A 21,045-nucleotide genomic window follows, 5' to 3' on the forward strand; every position below is an offset into this window, starting at 1 on the left:
CCTGCTGGAAATGCCCCTACTTATACAACCCAAAATGCCATTAGCCTTCTTGGCAACAAGGGCACACTGTTGACTCATATTCAGCTTTTCGTCCACCGTAACCCCTAGGTCCTTTTCTGCAGAACTGCTGCCCAGCCATTCGGTCCCTAGTCTGTAGCAGTGCATGGGATTCTTCCGTCCTAAGTGCAGGACTCTGCACTTGTCCTTGTTGAACCTCATCATATTTCTTTTGGCCCAATCCTCTAATTTGTCTAGGTCCCTCTGTATCCTATCCCTACCCTCCAGTGCATCAACCACTCCTCCCAATTTAGTGTCTTCTGCAAACTTGCTAAGGGTGCAGTCCACACCATCCTCCAGATCGTTAATGAAGATATTGAATAAAACCGGCCCCAGCACCGACCCTTGGGGCACTCCACTTGATACTGGCTGCCAACTAGACATGGAACCATTGGTCACTACCCGTTGAGCCCGACCATCTAGCCAGTTTTCTATCCACCTTACTATCCATTCATCCAGCCCAGACTTCTTTAACTTGCTGGCAAGAATACTGTGGGAGACTGTATCAAAAGCTTTGCTAAAGTCCAGAAATAGCACATCCACTGCTTTCCCCTCATCCACAGAGCCGGTTATCTCATCATAGAAGGCAATTAGGTTAGTCAGGCATGACTTGCCCTTGGTGAATCCATGCTGACCATTCCTGATCACTTTCCTCTCCTTTAAGTGGTTCAGGATTGATTCCTTGAGGACCTGTTCCATGATTTTTCCAGGGACTGAGGTGAGACTGACTGGCCTGTAGTTCCCTGGATCTTCTTTCTTCCCTTTTTTAAAGATGGGCACTACATTAGCCTTTTTCCAGTCATCCGGGACCTCCCCCGATCGCCATGATTTTTCAAAGATAATGGCCAATGGCTCTGCAATCTCATCGGCCAACTCCTTTAGCACCCTTGGATGCAGCGCATCCGGTCCCATGGACTTGTGCTCATCCAGTTTTCCTAAATAGCCCCGAACTACTTCTTTCTCCACAGAGAGCTGGTCACCTCCTCCCCATACCCATGATCATCTAGTCTGACCTGCTGCACAATGCAGGCCACAGAATCTCACCCACCCACTCTAGTGACAAACCCCTAACCTAAGTCTCAGTTATTGAAGTCCTCAAATCATGGTTTAAAGACCTCAAGGTGCAGAGAATCTTCCAGCAAGTGACCCGTGCCCCATGCTGCAGAGGAATGCGAAAAACCTCCAGGGCCTCTGCCAATCTGCCCTGGAGGAAAATTCCTTCCCGACCCCAAATATGGCGATCAGTTAAACCCTGAGCATGTGGGCAAGACTCCCCAGCCAGCACCCAGGAAAGAATTCTCTGTAGTAACTCAGATCCCATCCCATCTAACATCCCATCACAGACCTTTATAACAGTGTTGCTGTTTAGTGGGGTAAACAGCCAGCCTCTCTTGGTTGAATTTAACACTGTTTCATAAGCAGGACTCTAGCTGTACATTTTGCTCTCAGACAACATATGGCGTGCATTGATATCCCACCTGGAGCCAGTGAGTGATCCTAACTCTAATACTTAAGAAAGTCCCTCAGTGAAGTCCCTCAATTAAGTGAGTGTGTGGAGATTTGTCCATTGCTTTAAACAATCTTCACCTGTTCTGAGCAACCTTATTAACTACCTGCGGTGGAGTCCCAGCGGTGCAACCTGGGCTGTGGGACCACTGAGCCTTTCAAATGCACCAATTTGGACTGCCTCTCACACTGTGATGCCAAAATCAAGCTACAAACCTCTGATAGGCACTAAACCATAGGTGATGGAACTCGGGGTGGTGGGGGTGCTGCTGCACCCCCTGCCTTGAAGTGGTTTCCATTATATACAGTTTGGTTCAATGGCTCTCAGCACCCCCACTATACAAATTGTTCCAGCGCCCCTTGCACTGCACTTACACAGACATACACAGAGAGGGACACACCCAACTGAGTTACATGAATGATCTCCCAGCCACTCATGAACCATCAATAGAGATGCTCCAGCCAATTCCACCCAGCTCCAGACCTATACCCCACTCTCTTACACTGCTCAAGACCCCCTTGGGCAGGGCAACTTCATTAAGTGGTTCACTACTCCTCAGTGTGGAATGGACACACACTGGCCATTGTAAACTGAACTAAAAGATTTCTGAAGCACTTCAACCAAAACACACTGTTTTAGGTAAAGTATAAAGCAAGTTTATTAACTACAAAAAGATAGATTTTAAGTGATTATAAATGGTAGGCATAATGGTCAGAGATAGTTACCTTATGAAAATAAAACAGTAAACATGCATTTTAAATCCTAAGCTTTTAGTCAAAGAAAGAGTTGAATCAAGCAATGTCCCTGATGGATGACAAAAGCAGGTTATAGTTCCTCATTACACATGTAGCCCTTCTGCCAGTCAGAGTTGGCAGAAACAAGGGTCAGGTTCAGTATCTAGAGGTTCCTTTTCAACAACACAACATAAAACCGGCTCAAGCCCCCACCCAGTGACCTGGGACAATTACATACCACCACCACCTAGGTGCCTCTAAGAGGCAATACTTCCCCTCTTGCAAGCACAGAGTCTGAGTGTAGCAAAAAAATCAAATCTTTTAATAAAAGGAGGGAAGTAACCTGGCATTAATTTGGGAAAACACCGCAAAGAGAGTTCATAAACATAAACCATGAGTAAAAGACCCATCCCTCCAAGTAAGTTGGGCAGAGTCCTTTCCCCTCAGGTTCTTAAGTACAGCAACGAAAAGTCCCTTTAACATGACCATCCCTTCTGCACACCCAACTCACAGTTGTTGTCCTGGGTCATTGCAGGCTCAGAGTTCAGAGGTGCATCTGCAGAGTTCACCTCCCACCGTGGGTGGAGAGGGGTGGTAAGAAGGCACCTTACTCACTCTGTTGCCCAGGTACTCACTGCTCCTCTCTGCTAGCAGCTTGCTGCTCCTCTTCACCATCCGCCCTGCTCACAGATCCGCCAGGATGTCCTCAGGTCCCACTACTTAACACAGCTCTCAGTGATTTCAACTGTTAGTCGGGGAGCCTCACTGCTGGTGCACACTGTCCAGTCTTGTATAATCCATGTCAAACTCCTGATTATTTCCTTTACTTGATAAGGCCATGCCTGGTCAGAATTTGTACTGAAGCTGCCCCAGTATTTCTAGGATCAGAGAGGTAACCGTGTTAGTCTGGATCTGTAAAAGCAGCAAAGAGTCCTGTGGCACCTTATAGACTAACAGACGTATTGGAGCATGAGCTTTCATGGGTGAATACCCACTTCATCAGATGCATGAAAGCTCATGCTCCAATATGTCTGTTAGTCTAGAAGGTGCCACAGGACTCTTCCCAGAATTTGTAGTCTGCCTCACCAGAGTGGTGGAGAATCCAGGGGTTTTGTTGCAGAAATTAAGTCGAGCTCACTGAGGAGTATACAGGACCTCATATATATGTTATAAAGCACTCTGAAATCCTTTGGGATGAAAGAAGCTATCTAATTGTAAAACATTATTATCATTGCTATGGACTGAATGGTAAGTGCTCATGACTTACACAGCATCGTCACAGGATTTCTATTACTGGCTGCATTAGGACTGTTAGTTCTGATTCTGGTGGCTACAGAGTCACAGACATTACAGATGGAATAAAGCCTGTTAGTTTATTCTGCCCATAACCCTACCAGTGTGGGATTACTCATGAAACTACATTTTCTAGTGTGCTTCCAATCTCATTTTAAATGCCCAAAGCCATGGAACCTCCCCCGTTTCCCTTGGGCAATAATTCTGCAGCATACTGCATCTTAGGATATGTCTATGCAGCTAAGAAAAACTTGCTGCTTGCCAGTGCCAGCTGATTTGGGCTTGCAGGGCTTGGGGCTGTTATATGACTGGATAGACTTCCAGGCTTAGTCTGGAGCCCAAGCTCTGGGTCCCTTCCACCTCACAGGGTCCTAGACCTCAGGCTCCATCCCAAGCCTGCAAGTCTACACAGCAATAAAATAGCCCTGTAGCCTGAGCCTTACCAGCCTGAGTCAGCTGGCACACACCAGCCACAGGTGTCTAGTTGCTGTGTAGACATGTTCTTAGTGTAAGGAAGTTTCCCTTGATTTTGGAATAGATCCTCTGGTCTAGCTGAGCTGCACTTGGCATGAAACTGAAGGGGGGGATGGGTTGGAAACCAATACGGTTTTATGACACCATTTATCCCTTGAATAATGGAACAGATCTGCATGGGTCTAGAGCCCTGGTGCAAGTTGGAGCAACTTGAAGTCAGATCTGAACACTGACTGCGAGGACCCATTCTGGCAGTCAGTGACTGCTGGGATTTAGGGATCCCCATGGAGCATAACAAAGCAGCTCATGTGGAACCCTGTATCTCGTCCATTTAGTCTTAATTTTCCCTTTCTTAATTTAACTAATTACTCTTAGTTATATGCCTGTGAACCACCCTAAATAATTCATCCCCCTCATTGGTGTCTATGTTTATCAAACCTTAGTAAAGTATGTGCAATCATTGTCTAGCTAAACTCAGCTACCATGGAGTTGCCACAGTAAATGGGAGGAAAATTGGGCTGTATACATTTAGCTCATTTAAAATGTTCCTGTTAAGTCAGTTCTTCCAATGCAGCTGATCAGTTTTGTGCTGACCTCTGAGCTCCCTCCAGTTTGTCAATATCTTTCTGGGGAGATGCACAGAACTGAATGTTTCAAGTCCAATGAAAAGGAGAACACATTTTTTGACCAAAAACATTTGGTTTTTTTCTTATTCTTATGTATTATTTGTATTGTCATAGTGTTTACAAACCCTACTAATGGACCAGGATCCCATTGTGTTAGCCACTGTACAAACACAGAACAAAAAGACAGACCCTACCTGTGATGGGGCGTTCATCCCACACTAGCCCTGGAAGGGTTAATAGAAGGAAGAGAGGCCAGTTAGTTACAGCCTGCACCTGGAGGGAGCCAAGATGCAATGAGGCTTAATTGGGGGTGAAGCTTACCTGGGCAGAAACAAGTAGGGCTTCTGTAAAGCTAGCAACAGAGAAGAGGGCTGCATTGAGGAAGCCTGCAGTCACACTCCCTGATAAAAGGAGGAGATTAGGAACCTGTAATAGGAGTGTAGAATGCAGTCCAGGGAAGGAGCAGTAAGGACTGAAAGAATATACCTGAATTTCTGGTTCGAGGGCCCCTAGATTAAAACCTGATGTAGAGGGTGGACCCAGGTCTCCCTACAAGGCACTGTGGGAGTGGTTCAGTCAGCACAGTGGATATAGAGACTGCCTGAGACTGTGTGGAGGGAGACTCTAGTGAGACCTCAGAAGCTGGCAAGTACCTATTGCCTCCAAAAATACTCTTTGGCTGCCAGAGTTATTGAGGCTCAAATGTGTGAGACCAGGAGTGCAAATGAAAGATCAGTGGGATCCCAGAAGCAAGCTGAAGGGAGATGAAGGTCATATTGCCTCCTCCAACAAAAGGAAGGTTTAAGAAAAATTGGTACTTACTCAAGTTGTTCACATGATGAGAAGGTTATTTTAAGACAAACCTGCACACACATAATGATGGTGGGGTCCTTCCCTCTCAGACTGAGGCACTGAGTATTTTCCTCAGTATTAGAATGAAAACCTCCCACTAGCTTTCACTGTACAGGAAAGATGTGGATCCACTCCACAGACAACGCGCCTCAGACCAACATGCATTTCCTGAATCTTAACAAGGGAAACAGCCTGAAGTTCTAAAAAGAGCCTGGATGTTTGAATCATCATGATGCAACATTGTTACAAAGTGGGGACCGTGCCCCTTGAGCTAGTATTTGGTGAGAAAATTGAAAAATGTCAAAGTGAACAAATGTTCTCTCTCTCTCTCGTGTTGAAAACAATTCTGGTTCTGCTCTGCTACTCTTTCCTTGTATATAAATCCCCAAGGGAGAGAGAGCGTCTGTCTGGCCTCTTTTGTAGGGTAGTAGCAGCCAACAGAAGAAATGAGAATGTCTTGCAAAAGCACTGGCTTAAGCCACATTGAAAGTGAGAAGCTCTGCACACTAACCAGAGCACTTAGAGCTAGTTAAAAATGAAAGGTGAAGAGGAGTAAAATTCTACAGTTTAATACTTCCATATTAACTCATGTTTGTTTACAAAAATCAATCCAATGTTTTAATGTGTGTGTGTTTGTGTACATGTAACAGTAAACATTAGAAAATTGCAGGTGCAAAAAATCAGTTAGGAGGGCCCTTCTGCAGTGTTTTCTGCATTCTTCAACTTCTGAATCTTCAAATATAAGCAAGAAACAAAAGAAAAAAAAACTACCCAACCAACCAGCCAGCCAGCCAAGCCTTCCAGCATGATAGTTTATAGTTGTTTCTACTGTGCAAGGCTTCACTGTGTAGCCAATGCTGCTAACCTGATCACCCCATCTTACAGGAAACTGGTGGCAGACCAACAGCATTAACTGCAAGTATCCAGGAAGACAGACATTTTATATTTAATTCTGAGTACCAGGAAGGAATTGGTTGTGAATCTGAAGGTGACAGGTAACTTGGGTGACCGTGACCATGAAATAATACATTTCAGGACTCTAAGAAAAGGAAGGAGTGAAGGCAGCAGAAAAGGACAAAGGACTTAAAAATGTAGATTTTAACAAACTCAGAGAACTGGTAGGTAAGATACCATGGGAAGAAAGTCAGAGAGCAAAGGGAGTTCAGAAGAGCTGGCAGTATCTCAAAGAGACAGTATTAAAGGTGCAACAGCAAACTATCCCAACGTCAAGGAAAGATAGGAAGAGGCTAATATGGCTTTATCAGGAGCTCTTTAATGACCTAAAAATCAAAAAAGGAAACCTACAAAAACTAGAAATATGGACATTGCTAAGGATGAGTACAAAAGAATAGCCCAAGCACGTAGGGACAAAATCAGAAAAGGCTATGACACAAAATGAGTTACACCTAGCAAAGGCAATAAGAAGTGGTTCTATAGTAAATACATTAGGTGCAAGAGAAAGATGAAGGAAAGTGTAGGTCCTTAGCACAAAGGAGAGCTAATAACAGATGATATGAAGAATGCGGAGGTGTTTAATGCCTATTTTGCCTCAGTCTTCATTAAACAGGTAATTTTTGACCAGATACTTACATGCAATTAACAACAAAAGGAAAGAAATGAAAGCCAAAACAGGGAAAGAGCAGGATAAATATTAGTTAGATAAGTTAGATGTATTCAAGTCAGTGAGGCCTGCTGAAATTCACCCTTGAATACTTCAGAAATTCATTAAAGCAGTCTCAGAACCATAAAGAATTATCTTTGAGAACTCTTGGAGGAGTCTATAGGACTGGAGAAAGGCAAACATAGTACCAATCTTTAAAAAGGGGAGCAAAGAGGACCTGGGGAATTATAGAACAGGCAGCCTAAGTTGGATACCTGGAAAGATACTGGAACAAATTATTAAACAATCAATTTGTAAGCACCTAGAGCATAATAGGGTGAAAAACAACAGACAACATTTGTCAAGACAAAAAATTATACCAAATCAAAATAAACTCTTTCTTTGATGGGGCTACTGCCCTAGTGGATAGGAGGGAAGCTGTAAATGTGATATATTTTGATTTTAGTAAAGTTTTGACACAGTCCCATGTTAACTATAAGGAAACTAAGGTAATATGGTTTAGATTAAATTAGTACAATGTGCATGTAAAACTGGTTGCAAGACCATACTCAAAAAGTAGTTTTCAATGCTTCAATCTCCTGGGTCCAGTACTATTCAATATTTTCATTAGTGATGTGGATAAGGAGTGAAGAGTATACTTATGGATGACAACAAGCTGGGAGGGGTTGATAGCACTTTGAAGGACAGGGTTACAATTCAACATTACCTTGACAAATTGGAGAATGGGTCTGAAATCAACAAGATGAAATTCAGTAAAAACAAGTGCAAATTACTATAATTAGGAAGAAAATATCAAATGCATAGCTACCGAATGGGAAATAATTGGTAGGTGGTAGGATAGCTGAAAAGGATCTGGGGGCTTATCATGGATAATAAATTGAATATGAGTCAACAATGTGATGCAGTTGCAAAAAAGTCTAATATCATTTACGGATATATTAACAGGGGTGTTGTATGTAAGACTGAGGAGGTAATTGCCCTTTTTCTATTCAGCACTGATGAGGCCTCAGCTGGAGTCCCGAGTCTGTTTATGGGTGCCACGTTTAGGAAAGATGTAGACCTACTGGAGAGAGTCCAGGGGAGAACAGCAACAATGATAAATTTAGAAAACTTGACCTATGAGAAAAGGTTGAAAAGACTGGGCATGTTCAGTCTAGAGAAGAGAAGGCTGAGTGGGGACTTGATAACAGTCTTCGAATATGTTAAGGGCTGTTATAAAGAGGATGGTGATCAACTGTTCTCCAGTCCACTGAAGGTAGGACAAGTAATCAAGAGAGCTTTGAAGCAAGAGAGATTTGCATTAGTTATTAGGAAAAAATTGGAATAGGCTTCCAAGGGATGTAGTGGAATCTCCACCAATGGAGGTTTTTAAGAACAGTTTGGACAAACACCTGTCAGGTATGGTCTAGATTTACTTGGTCCTGCCTCAGCACTGATGGGTGCGGGTTCATAGTCCTTTGTCTCCTTTGCTGCTCATAAGCCTTATGGTATTTCAGTTCTGTGTAGGTCACCACCCCCTTGCTTCATTCTAGTGAGTTATGGCATAGAAACAGAGAATTCCATTCAGTGCACTGACAAAGTAGAGGGTTCTCATTAACACCCAATAGAGCTATGAGACTGCTGCTGCAGTACATAGGGCATGGCAAGACTTTTGTACTAAAAAGTTTAGTCTCACAGTACAATGGTCTGCAGGAGCCTGTCAGTGTACCAGAATCAACCAGCAACTGTGAATTAAGCACATGCATCTTATCACCTTTTTCCCTCCGATCTCTGAGTCCTCTTTATAGTCCTACCTCAAAATGTTAACTTACACTGAAAGATGTTCAAGTGACTAATATAACTCTTTGTGTATGCTCTGTAATCAGAAAACTACAGTTAAAAAAGCCAAGTTGTGGAAATCACTAGTTAACCAGTTCAGATAGTGCATCTACTCAATTACCCGTATGACTCAAACATTCTGCTTCTGACAATCTTGAAATGTAAAATTTCACTTTACATACTTCAAAACAAATTGAATTGCGATGCACAACACATATTTATGAACTCATTTGACATATCCAGGGCTATTTCGTTAATATAAAGCCTGCTCCTTCTCCCATTGAAGTCAATATCTGTAGTTCAGTTGACTTCAGTGGAAGCAAGCTACTATGCATTACACTCTTCTAGATGGGGACTGTGTTTTATGTCTGTTTTTTTTTTTAAAGCATTTTTAAATGTCATCTTCTCAAATACTAACTGCTCAACTACTTTGATGCTCAGTGGCATTCCTCCACTGCACAGGAAAGATTTTAAGGCTCTGGGATGGTAAATAAATATGGACAGTTAAGGATCAGTCATGACTTCATGATGTTGACTATCACAATCAGGCAAAGCAGAGAGAAAATTGTACTTTATTCTGGTATGAGTAGGTTTAAGAAAGGAGAGTAGAATTCAGACATCACCTCCTTTAATCCGCCCACAACCAGGTGTGACTTAAAAAGACCTTGTTGTGGGAGGACTAAAGTCTGACAGTCCTGTTACAAGAAGCACAGCAGTAGCCTATAGGTGAAATATTAATTTTGTTTTAATATTCTGGTTAAAACCGCACAGGAAGTGCCAGACTTGTGCTGCTATTTTGAGATAACCTGCCTTTACACAGAGTGCTCAGAACAAAGCAATATTTGACTCTAAGAGTTAAGATGACTCAGATATAATTATCAGGCTTTTCTTACTCCTCTCTTATCTACTGCCACCATGCATGATCTTTTTATGTATGCTTAAAATCTTTGGTACTGGAGAATCATAGTTGGGAAGAGATCATTACACCCTTGTGTTTTAGTGTCTTTCAGTAGTTTTCCCCCAACTGAATGGACTTTCTGTTTCCATCTCCAATAATCAGTCATTTCTCACAGTTTCTGCAGTGCAGAATTTTCAGTGTAATAGGCCCTGTTGACCACTTCACACCACCCTGCACAAAATTGCCTCCCACTAAGGAGCAGCAGCTCAGCCTCAGTCTCTCCTGCCAAATTTATTTCACTCTGACTAAATAATGGGTCATTGGGCCAGAGAGTAAGCGAGTGATCCTGTCTCCACCCCACCCCCATCCTGATTCCTCTATCCTTATACCCCCTTACAATTCTGGAATACCCCCTTACAATTCTAGAAATGTCCCTTTAATGATTATGTTTCTATGAAAAAGCTTATATCAATCATTCATATTAGAGGATTGGGACAAAAGAAACCTGATGAGGTTCCACAAGAACAAGCGCAGAGTCCTGCACTTAGGACGGAAGAATCTCATTCATTGTTACAGACTAGGTACCGAATGGCTAGGAAGCAGTTCTGCAGAAAGGGGTTACAGTCGACGAGAAGCTGGCTATGAGTCAACAGTGTGCCCTTGTTGCCAAGAAGGCTAACGGCATTTTGGGTGTATAAGTAGGGGCATTGCCAGCAGATCGAGGGACGTAATCATTCCCCTCTATTCGACATTGGTGAGGCCTCATCTGGAGTACTGTGTCCAGTTTTGGGCCCCACACTACAAGAAGGATGTGGAAAAATTGGAAAGAGTCCAGCAGAAGGCAACAAAAATGATTAGGGGGCTGGAGCACATGACTTATAAGGAGAGGCTGAGGGAACTGGGATTGTTTTGTCTGCAGAAGAGAAGAATGAGGGGGGATTTGATAGCTGCTTTCAACTATTTGAAAGAGGGTTCCAAAGAGGATGGAGCTAGGCTGTTCTCAGTGGTACCTAGAAGGTCACTAGAGGAGGTTTTGGAATTAATTGATAAACTCAACATTAACAAGTCACTGGGACCAGATGGCATTCACCCAAGAGTTCTGAAAGAGCTCAAATGTGAAGTTGCGGAACTATTAACTAAGGTTTGTAACCTGTCCTTTAAATCGGCTTCGGTACCCAATGACTGGAAGTTAGCTAATGTAACGTCAATATTTAAAAAGGGCTCTAGAGGTGATCCCAGCAATTACATACCGGTAAGTCTAACGTCGGTACCGGGCAAATTAGTTGAAACAATAGTTAAAAATAAAATTGTCAGACACATAGAAAAACATAAATTATTGAGCAGTAGTCAACATGGTTTCTGTAAAGGGAAATTGTGTCTTACTAATCTATTAGAGTTCTTTGAAGGGGTCAACAAACATGTGGACAAGGGGGATCCGGTAGACATAGTGTACTTAGATTTCCAGAAAGCCTTTGACAAGGTCCCTCACCAAAGGCTCTTACATAAATTAAGCTGTCATGGGATAAAAGGGAAGGTCCTTTCATGGATTGAGAACTGGTTAAAAGACAGGGAACAAAAGGTAGGAATTAATAGTAAATTCTCAGAATGGAGAGGGGTAACTAGTGGTGTTCCCCAAGGGTCAGTCCTAGGACCAATCCTATTCAATTTATTCATAAATGATCTGGAGAAAGGGGTAAACAGTGAGGTGGCAAAGTTTGCAGATGATACTAAACTGCTCAAGATAGTTAAGACCAAAGCAGATTGTGAAGAACTTCAAAAAGATCTCACAAAACTAAGTGATTGGGCAAGAAAATGGCAAATGAAATTTAATGTGGATAAATGTAAAGTAATGCACATTGGAAAAAATAACCCCAACTATACATACAACATGATGGGGGCTAATTTAGCTACAACGAGTCAGGAAAAAGATCTTGGAGTCATTGTGGATAGTTCTCTGAAGATGTCCACGCAGTGTGCAGAGGCGATCAAAAAAGCAAACAGGATGCTATGAATCATTAAAAAGGGGATAGAGAACAAGACGGAGAATATAGTATTGCCCTTATATAAATCCATGGTACGCCCACATCTCGAATACTGTGTACAGATGTGGTCTCCTCACCTCAAAAAAGATATTCTAGCACTAGAAAAGGTTCAGAAAAGGGCAACTAAAATGATTAGGGGTTTGGAGAGGGTCCCATACGAGGAAAGATTAAAGAGGCTAGGACTCTTCAGCTTGGAAAAGAGGAGTCTAAGGGGGGATATGATAGAGGTATATAAAATCATGAGTGATGTTGAGAAAGTGGATAAGGAGAAGTTATTTACTTATTCCCATAATACGAGAACTAGGGGTCACCAAATGAAATTAATAGGCAGCAAGTTTAAAACAAATAAAAGGAAGTTCTTCTTCACGCAGCGCACAGTCAACTTGTGGAACTCCTTACCTGAGGAGGTTGTGAAGGCTAGGACTATAACAATGTTTAAAAGGGAACTGGATAAATTCATGGTGGCTAAGTCCATAAATGGCTATTAGCCAGGATGGGTAAGAATGGAGTCCCTAGCTTCTGTTCGTCAGAGGATGGAGATGGATGGCAGGGGGAAGATCACTTGATCATTGCCTGTTAGGTTCACTCCCTCTGGGGCACCTGACATTGGCCACTGTCGGTAAACAGATACTGGGCTAGATGGACCTTTGGTCTGACCCGGTACGGCCATTCTTATGTTCTTATGTTCTTATACCTGATGTCAGAACAAGGAGTAATGGTCTCAAGTTGCAGTGGGGGAGGTTTAGGTTGGATATTAGGAAAAACTGTTTCACTAGGAGGGTGGTGAAGCACTGGAATGAGTTACCTAGGGAGGTGGTGGAATCTCCTTCCTTAGAGGTTTTTAAGGTCAGGCTTGACAAAGCCCTGGCTGGGATGATTTAGTTGGGAATTGGTCCTGCTTTGAGCAGGGGGTTGGACTAGATGACCTCCTGAGGTCTCTTCCAACCCTGATATTCTATGATTCTATGTGATAATGTCCCACTAAAACCAGTATGGACTGGTTTACCCTTTTGCAAGACAACTGTGATAATCCATATTTTATTTACCGGGTTAAATATTCTAGCAGCCAAGATTCCTTATCTTAACATTTGCATGGTTTGATTTAGTCCTCAGTACTAATAAACCAATCCAATTTAACAGTTTGGCTTGTACTAATCCAAAGATTCGAGTTTACAGTCCCAGCATTGACTGTCATAAATAACCAGCAATTCTGAAAAATATTGACAGCAGTTCTACAATGCAACACTTTTCTCTGGGGCTTTTTTAGGTATTTGGAACTCAGGATAAGGGACAGTAGAAAAGGGGATAAGGATAATAAAAGACAAAAACAACAATACATAAACTATACCCCTCCAACCATTCACAGATGCTAAAAACCACCATGTGCTCCCTTCCAGCACTTGCCTAAGCAGATAGTGAATTTAGGCTCAGTCTTTCATGGGTGGTGCAGAACTGAAGTCAGTGTCCATCTTAAAATAAAATAGAAAAATAAATAGACATTTCTTAAAAGTATTCACACCAAGGATGGTAAGATCGCCCCTGTGGCTCTCTGTGCTGTATAGTTAGCTTTGCTCTTGGTAGCCTGGATGTGACTCTCCTCTGACTCCCTGATTTCTGGTGTCTGCTGAGATGACACTGTTCAATGTCCCAGAACTCCCAAAAGGACTCAATGTCTTCCCTAGGGTAGGAATGTGGAGGGTAGAAGGGTCCTCCCTGTGATGCTTCTTTCCCTGTTGCACTCCAAACAGAGCCAAAAACAAAAGTAAAACCAAACCCCTTGTCTCCAAGTTCTGGTTTATGATTGATTCTGGTTGTGTTGCTCCCCAGTTCTCTCTCTGCTCTGGACTGTTGGCAATGTGGGAAACAGCATCCTGAACTTCTGCCACCATTGCTGCTGTAGTCCAGAGGGGAGTACCCTAGACACTCAGTGTGGTATTTGAGGAGTACCCCCTCCAAATGGGGTTACAGTTATATAAGTACCATATTTATTAACTTGATAGCGCACTAACTGGCCTCTTAAAATAATGTTTCACTGGTAGTTTAAGCAACTGATTGGTAGTTGCTTATTTTATATTTTTTATATATTTTTTCCAAACACAAAGACCAGCCATAAATTTAGTCTAAAATGAGGTTTATTTTAGAGAAAGAACAAACAAAAAAGCACAAAACTGAAATCTCCAGCAGAGAGTACAGGGTGGAACCCCCACTCCACAGAGCAGCAGCTGTGAGAAAAGGCCAGTCCCATTCCCCATGAGCTGTGACTGATGAGGGATATGTGGAGGAGAGCTCACCACAGAGAGATGTTGGCTAGATGAATAGGAATAAAACTCTGCCCTGACTCCCTGCTGCCAGCCCACCTCTCACTGGACATGGGACTAGGTCATGGGTCGGCATCCTTTCAGAAGTGGTGTGCCAAGTCTTCATTTAGGCACTCTAATTTAAGGTTTCGCGTGCCAGTAATACATCTTAACGTTTTTAGAAGGTCTCTTTCTATAAGTCTATGATATATAACTAAACTATTGTTGTATGTAAAGTAAATAAGGTTTTTTAAATGTTTAAGAAGCTTCATTTAAAATTAAATTAAAATGCAGAGCCCCCTGGACCAGTGGCCAGGACCCAGGCAATGTGAGTGCCACTGAAAATCAGCTCACGTGCTGCCTTCAGCACGTGTGCCATAGGTTGCCTACCCCTGGACTAGGTGATTGCCCCAAGGAGCAGGCTGGAGGCACACCTTAGACCCAACCCAGGAGTTCTCACTAGCACACGGAGCTGGCTGCCAGGCAGAGCAGCAGAGGCAGGGATTGATTCCCTGAGCTTGTACCACAGCCAAGCACCAATGACCAGCACAAGGAGCAGAAAGCACCTTATTTGGAATAAAGAGACTGGGGATGGATGGGACTTTGGACTCTTAATTAGAGTAGGTTGGGAATTTTTCATCAAAACATTTTTGGTTGGAAAATATCAAGTCATCACACCTGAAACTGTTCATGGGAAAGAGTCAGTTTCAACAAATTTTCCATTTTGAAAGAACTGTGAAAAAAAGTTGTGAAATTATTGAAATGTCCTATTTCAACATTTTTCCAAAGGAATAGTTGTCAAATGACTTTTTGGTTTGAAATTTAAGTTAATAATTGTAGCATAATAAAATTAAATATTTAAATAGGTCAAAAGCTAAATCAAACATTTCCATTGGCCTGATCCATATTTTTCCAGATATTTTGAGAGGGAAATTTTGACTTTCCATCCTGATTTGAGAAAGGATTTTTTTTATCTCAAAAATTATCGCAGGAAAGGAAAATGTTTCATGCCGAACTCTACTCTTAATTGAGTTACAGATCAACTCTCTGTATCAAGGCATTGGGCATTCAGTATGTTGGACCATTGCTGTGGATGGAGGTATATGTGCTCCCCGTGAGGGCTCCTGAATGACTCCCTTTGTAGTAATCAAGGGTTTGTCTCTGCCCAGATACAAGTGTTGGTTTATAGCTGAATGCAGCACTTGTTCGTAGGATTAATTCCTGCATCCTTAGATGTTGAGGAAGGGAAACTGGTACTTGCCCCTTGGGGGAGGCAAGCAGGATTCTCTCAGGCACGTGGTTTGAGGAAGCCCTTTAATGAACCTGGGATGCCCCCACCACAACAGTGTGTGTGCCTCTTCCATAACATGCTGGGGTAACTCTGAGAATAAAATGGCTGCTCTCTCTGAAGAAAGACAGGGTTCTTAGAAATTTCAAGGTTCCATACACAGGAAAAATAGCATCACAGCTTCATGGCTAAATATACCATAGTTTGGGTTAATGAGAAAATAGTGAGGGTGCTCTGGTTGGCTGTTCACCGGTCCAAAGGGAAGTGGTTTATCAAATGAAGCTGCTATTGCTAATTCTGAATACCTATGTCCTTTTTGCAAATATTCAACATTTTTGTAATCACAACGAAGTATTTGAAAATTACTGTAAATGACAGTAAACAACAAATGTGATATCTTGACCAAGGGATGAGGATTAATCCAAGGGTGATCTTTGTGTTCAGGAATCGAGATGCGCCCGCAAATGATTGGTATGGTTTTTCATCCTTCCTCTGCCAGTGCAGTGGGGTCTGTGTGAACTGCTTTCTTCTTACAAATACAGGGGTTTCGCTCATCACAAGAATCAGACTTGGCTCCTCTACTGAGGAAAAGTACACAGTGCTGTAGAGTACCATGTTGGGTGACTGTAAACCTAGGATGGAAATGCACACCTCACTGCCTGCCAGTGACCTGTATAAATCCCCAGCAGTTGTACTCATTGTGCAGTTAGTAGGGCAGCAGGTGGGAGAGATGGGCACAGTTTCTAAAACAATCTAACATTCATAAAAATCAAGAGGAAAAAAATTTGGAAAAAACTAGGCTGGGCATAGACAGTTTCCTATCACAGCTCTGCCAATATCCCTGACTCCGGAGCTGAAGCATGCCCTGCTATTCCAGCCCAGGGCTCCCCCTCCCAACAACTTTACCAATGTACCTCATCCCCCTCTCTTGCATAACAGAGATCTCATTTTCATCCGGTTGTCCTGTAGGAATAATAAAATGAGGAAAAATACTAAATGTTATACAGTGAAGTGGGGCAGGCCTGCCGGGGGAGCGATGAATGAACCTAATGAATGAAACAAATTGTGCCTCCCCAAATCTGTGTGTGTGTCTGGAGGAGCCCTGGATAAAAACTGCCCACCTGCGGCACCATTTCTCCAATGCTTCTCAGTGGCCATGGAGCTGCATATGTCCCCTAAGCTTAGCTGTGGCATAAAAGCCATGTTCCAGTCTTCTGCTTGTAGAACAGAGTCGAGGGAAGGAGTCGAGGGAAGCTGGCTGTATTTCAAAGAAACCTTATTGAGGTTGCAGGAACAAACCATCCCGATGTGTAGGAAGAGAAGTAAATATGGCAGGCGACCAGCTTGGCTTAACAGTGAAATCCTTGCTCGTCTTAAACACAAAAGAACAGCTTACAAGAAGTGGAAGATTGGACAAATAACCAGGGAGGAGTATAAAAGTATTGTTCAGGCATGCAGGTGTGAAATCAGGAAGGCCAAATCACACTTGGAGTTGCAGCTAGCCGGAGATGTTAGGAGTAACAAGAAGGGTTTCTTTAGGTATGTTAGCAACAGGAAGAAAGTCAAGGAAAGTGTGGGCCCCTTGCTGAATGAGGGAGGGAACCTAGTGACAGAGGATGTGGAGAAAGCTAGTGTACTCAATGCTTTTTTTGCCTCTGTCTTCACAGACAAGGTCAGCTCCCAGACAGCTGCACTCTGCAGCACGGTATGGGGAGGAGGTGACCAGCTCTCTGTGGAGAAAGAAGTAGTTCGGGGCTATTTAGGAAAGCTAGACGAGCACAAGTCCATGGGGCCGGATGCGCTGCATCCGAGGGTGCTAAAGGAGTTGGCCGATGAGATTGCAGAGCCATTGGCCATTATCTTTGAAAAATCATGGCGATCGGGGGAGGTCCCGGATGACTGGAAAAAAGCTAATGTAGTGCCCATCTTTAAAAAAGGGAAGAAGGAAGATCCAGGGAACTACAGGCCAGTCAGTCTCACCTCAGTCCCTGGAAAAATCATGGAACAGGTCCTCAAGGAATCAATCCTGAACCACTTAAAGGAGGGGAAAGTGATCAGGAACAGTCAGCATGGATTCACCAAGGGCAAGTCATGCCTGACTAACCTAATTGCCTTCTATGATGAGATAACTGGCTCTGTGGATGAGGGGAAAGCAGTGGATGTACTATTTCTGGATTTTAGCAAAGCTTTTGATACAGTCTCCCACAGTATTCTTGCCAGCAAGTTAAAGAAGTCTGGGCTGGATGAATGGACGGTAAGGTGGATAGAAAACTGGCTAGATGGTCGGGCTCAACGGGTAGTGATCAATGGTTCCATGTCTAGTTGGCAGCCGGTATCAAGTGGAGTGCCCCAAGGGTCGGTGCTGGGGCCGGTTTTGTTCAATATCTTCATTAACGATCTGGAGGATGGTGTGGACTGCACCCTTAGCAAGTTTGCAGATGACACTAAACTGGGAGGAGTGGTTGATACGCTGGAGGGTAGGGATAGGATACAGAGGGACCTAGACAAATTAGAGGATTGGGCCAAAAGAAATATGATGAGGTTCAACAAGGACAAGTGCAGAGTCCTGCACTTAGGACGGAAGAATCCCATGCACTGCTACAGACTAGGGACCGAATGGCTGGGTAGCAGTTCTGCAGAAAAGGACCTAGGGGTTACGGTGGACGAAAAGCTGAATATGAGTCAACAGTGTGCCCTTGTTGCCAAGAAGGCTAATGGCATTTTGGGTTGTATAAGTAGGGGCATTTCCAGCAGATCAAGGGATGTGATCATCCCCCTCTACTCAGCACTGGTGAGGCCTCATTTGGAGTACTGTGTCCAGTTTTGGGCCCCACACTACAAGAAGGATGTGGATAAATTGGAGAGAGTCCAGCGAAGGGCAACAAAAATGATTAGGGGGCTGGAGCACATGACTTATGAGGAGAGGCTGAGGGAACTGGGATTGTTTAGTCTGCAGAAGAGAAGAATGAGGGGGGATTTGATAGCTGCTTTCAACTACCTGAAAGGGGGTTCCAAAGAGGATGGATCTAGACTGTTCTCAGTGGTAGAAGATGACAGAACAAGGAGTAATGGTCTCAAGTTGCAGAGGGGGAGGTTTAGGTTGGATATTAGGAAAAACTTTTTCACTAGTAGGGTGGTGAAGAACTGGAATGGGTTACCTAGGGAGGTAGTGGAATCTCCTTCCTTAGAGGTTTTTAAGGTCAGGCTTGACAAAGCCCTGGCTGGGATGATTTAGTTGGGTTTGGTCCTGCTTTGAGCAGGGGGTTGGACTAGATGACCTCCTGAGGTCCCTTCCAACCCTGAGATTCTATGATTCTATGATTCTATGAACATATGTAGCAAGCCCAAACAGAGGGGAACAGTTTCTGTCACTGAGTCTCACTTACAGGTCACTGCTGAGAGCTGTGTCATCGTCCCACACCCAGGGCTCATTGTCTGTCTTACGGGATAGTCCAATCCAGTGGTAAGTAAATGTCATTGACTTTATGAAATCCTGTATGGGAACATAACCAAATCATTTAATCCCAATCCACACTATTTGACCATTTTATCACTGTATGGCTATCAGGGAATGGAATGTAACTGAGGAGTTTCCTGCCCTGCCCATAATTGTCCCTGAAGAGTTAGATTTATTTTTTTCTCCTAGTTAATAGACCCACAGATTTTATAGAAAAATTAGTAACATTTTTGTTGCAACTTTTCTCTCCCTCTAGGGTCACTCGGCAGGCCAGCCACCACCCTTCCAACTGAGGATACTGGATGAGGCCCTGTCATTACTGCTCCTTAGTGAGATCCATGAGTTGTGGAGGGATGTGAGGCACCTTCACCCTTTGGTGCCAATGGACCTTCCTCACAGGCTGCCTCTGCTAGTTTGGGGTCTAATAAAAAACATGCTGAAATCAATGCATGTCTTTGCATTGATTGCAAATGTGTTTGGCTTCAGGGTCAGTTGGGATTAGGATTTCTTTTCATATCTTTTACTAGTGCACAAAGTCTTGTTATATACATGGTGTGAGTCAGTTATATTAGGGAGGATCTCAAGGAATCATCTTCCTAAGCACCTCAGATCCTTGAGTTGGCCCATTGCATACTGCAGTGATCATGGTGGACAGGAATCTATACTGGTTGGTAAATAGGGCTGTGGGGAAAAAATGTCTTGCAGTCCTGCCCAAAAATACTGAGGTAGATTCTGGGAACTGAAGGGTGAGAGATTACCAGTTCTTCCTTGTTTTCGATCTTAAGAAGGTTGGAGCCCAAAGAAAGGCAATAATCTTTACTCTCTTGCCAAGTTTTCCATTTTGTAGGAAAGTGATAACAATGTCTCCATGCTGCCTCCAGTTCTCTGGGCAAGGGCTGAATTTACTTCCTTGAAAAGAAAACACATTCATAGCCTCATCAGATATCTGGCTGATGTGTGTGATGCAATCTGATATTGTTTAATGTCATTTACTGATTTGTATATGTTACCCTACTGCTCTCCGTTGGATAGAAAGCAATGTATTTAAGAGCTGGATTTTCTCCCTAGTTTATGAAGGCCTCTAAAAAGGATATAACCCCCACAATCTATCTCAAGTGACAGAGGCCTGTGCTATGGAAGCTGAAAGGTATCATTTCTATTGCAGATAGTGGAAGCATGTAGTTTAGCTGCGGACTGGTGGCCTGCCCAAATATGGATGTAGATTTCTTATGATCTGATCACCGCACAAGGCACCCCATTATTCACATGATCTATTGCTGGCCTGCTCATTCTGTACCTCTCACAGCACAAAAAGGGTTTTTATTATTTACAGCAACTTCTGTTTTCCAGTTCTTATGCTGTGGTGTTCCAGGACGCTATACGCTGATGTGGTTATTCTAAATAAATGTCTTTACTTCATTTTGTAATAGTTTGTTTCCCCTCTCACTCCTCTAAGTGCTCCTGCACTTACTGCTTTCCTACTTCAACCTAATGCTGCTGAGTTCAACAAATAGGAATCCTGCTTGAGCCATTGAAGAAGCAATGAGTGCGTGAGCAACAGGTGAGCTCCATTTCTATTCATTTCAGCCATATGTAGTCAGCAAAATGTGTATTCTTAGAGCTCACTACATTGCTCATTCATCATGTTTAGTTGGTTTCATTTGGCTTTGTTATTGAGAACCTTCATGTTGCAATATTATGGGATAATTATATGCAAATTATTTATCCTTTTGTCATCAGGAAGCTGAACAATGTGGACAGCTGTGTTAGCATACAGACTTGTTTGTCAGCCTCAGATAGAATTTTGGGGTTGACATTTTGATACTCTTATATCTCTATATGTGTGAACAAAGAACCAAAGACACTGTGTCTTGCTTCTCCCTAGCTAGATGGATTTGTTAACACAATGGGAAGAGATAAGGGATAGCAGTTAAAGTGTTACAGGTTATGGGGGGAGTGTAATATATAAGCATACACTGGAAGGCTGCCTGGCTCTTTTCTCAAGGCAAAGTCAAGCAATCAGTCAGGAGGGACAAGGGGAAATGGGGGGCAGGCATAAGAAACACTGAAAGCCAAAGAAA

Source organism: Mauremys mutica, chromosome 1, assembly GCF_020497125.1.
Source record: "Mauremys mutica isolate MM-2020 ecotype Southern chromosome 1, ASM2049712v1, whole genome shotgun sequence".
In the NCBI taxonomy this organism is placed as follows: Eukaryota; Metazoa; Chordata; order Testudines; family Geoemydidae; genus Mauremys; species Mauremys mutica.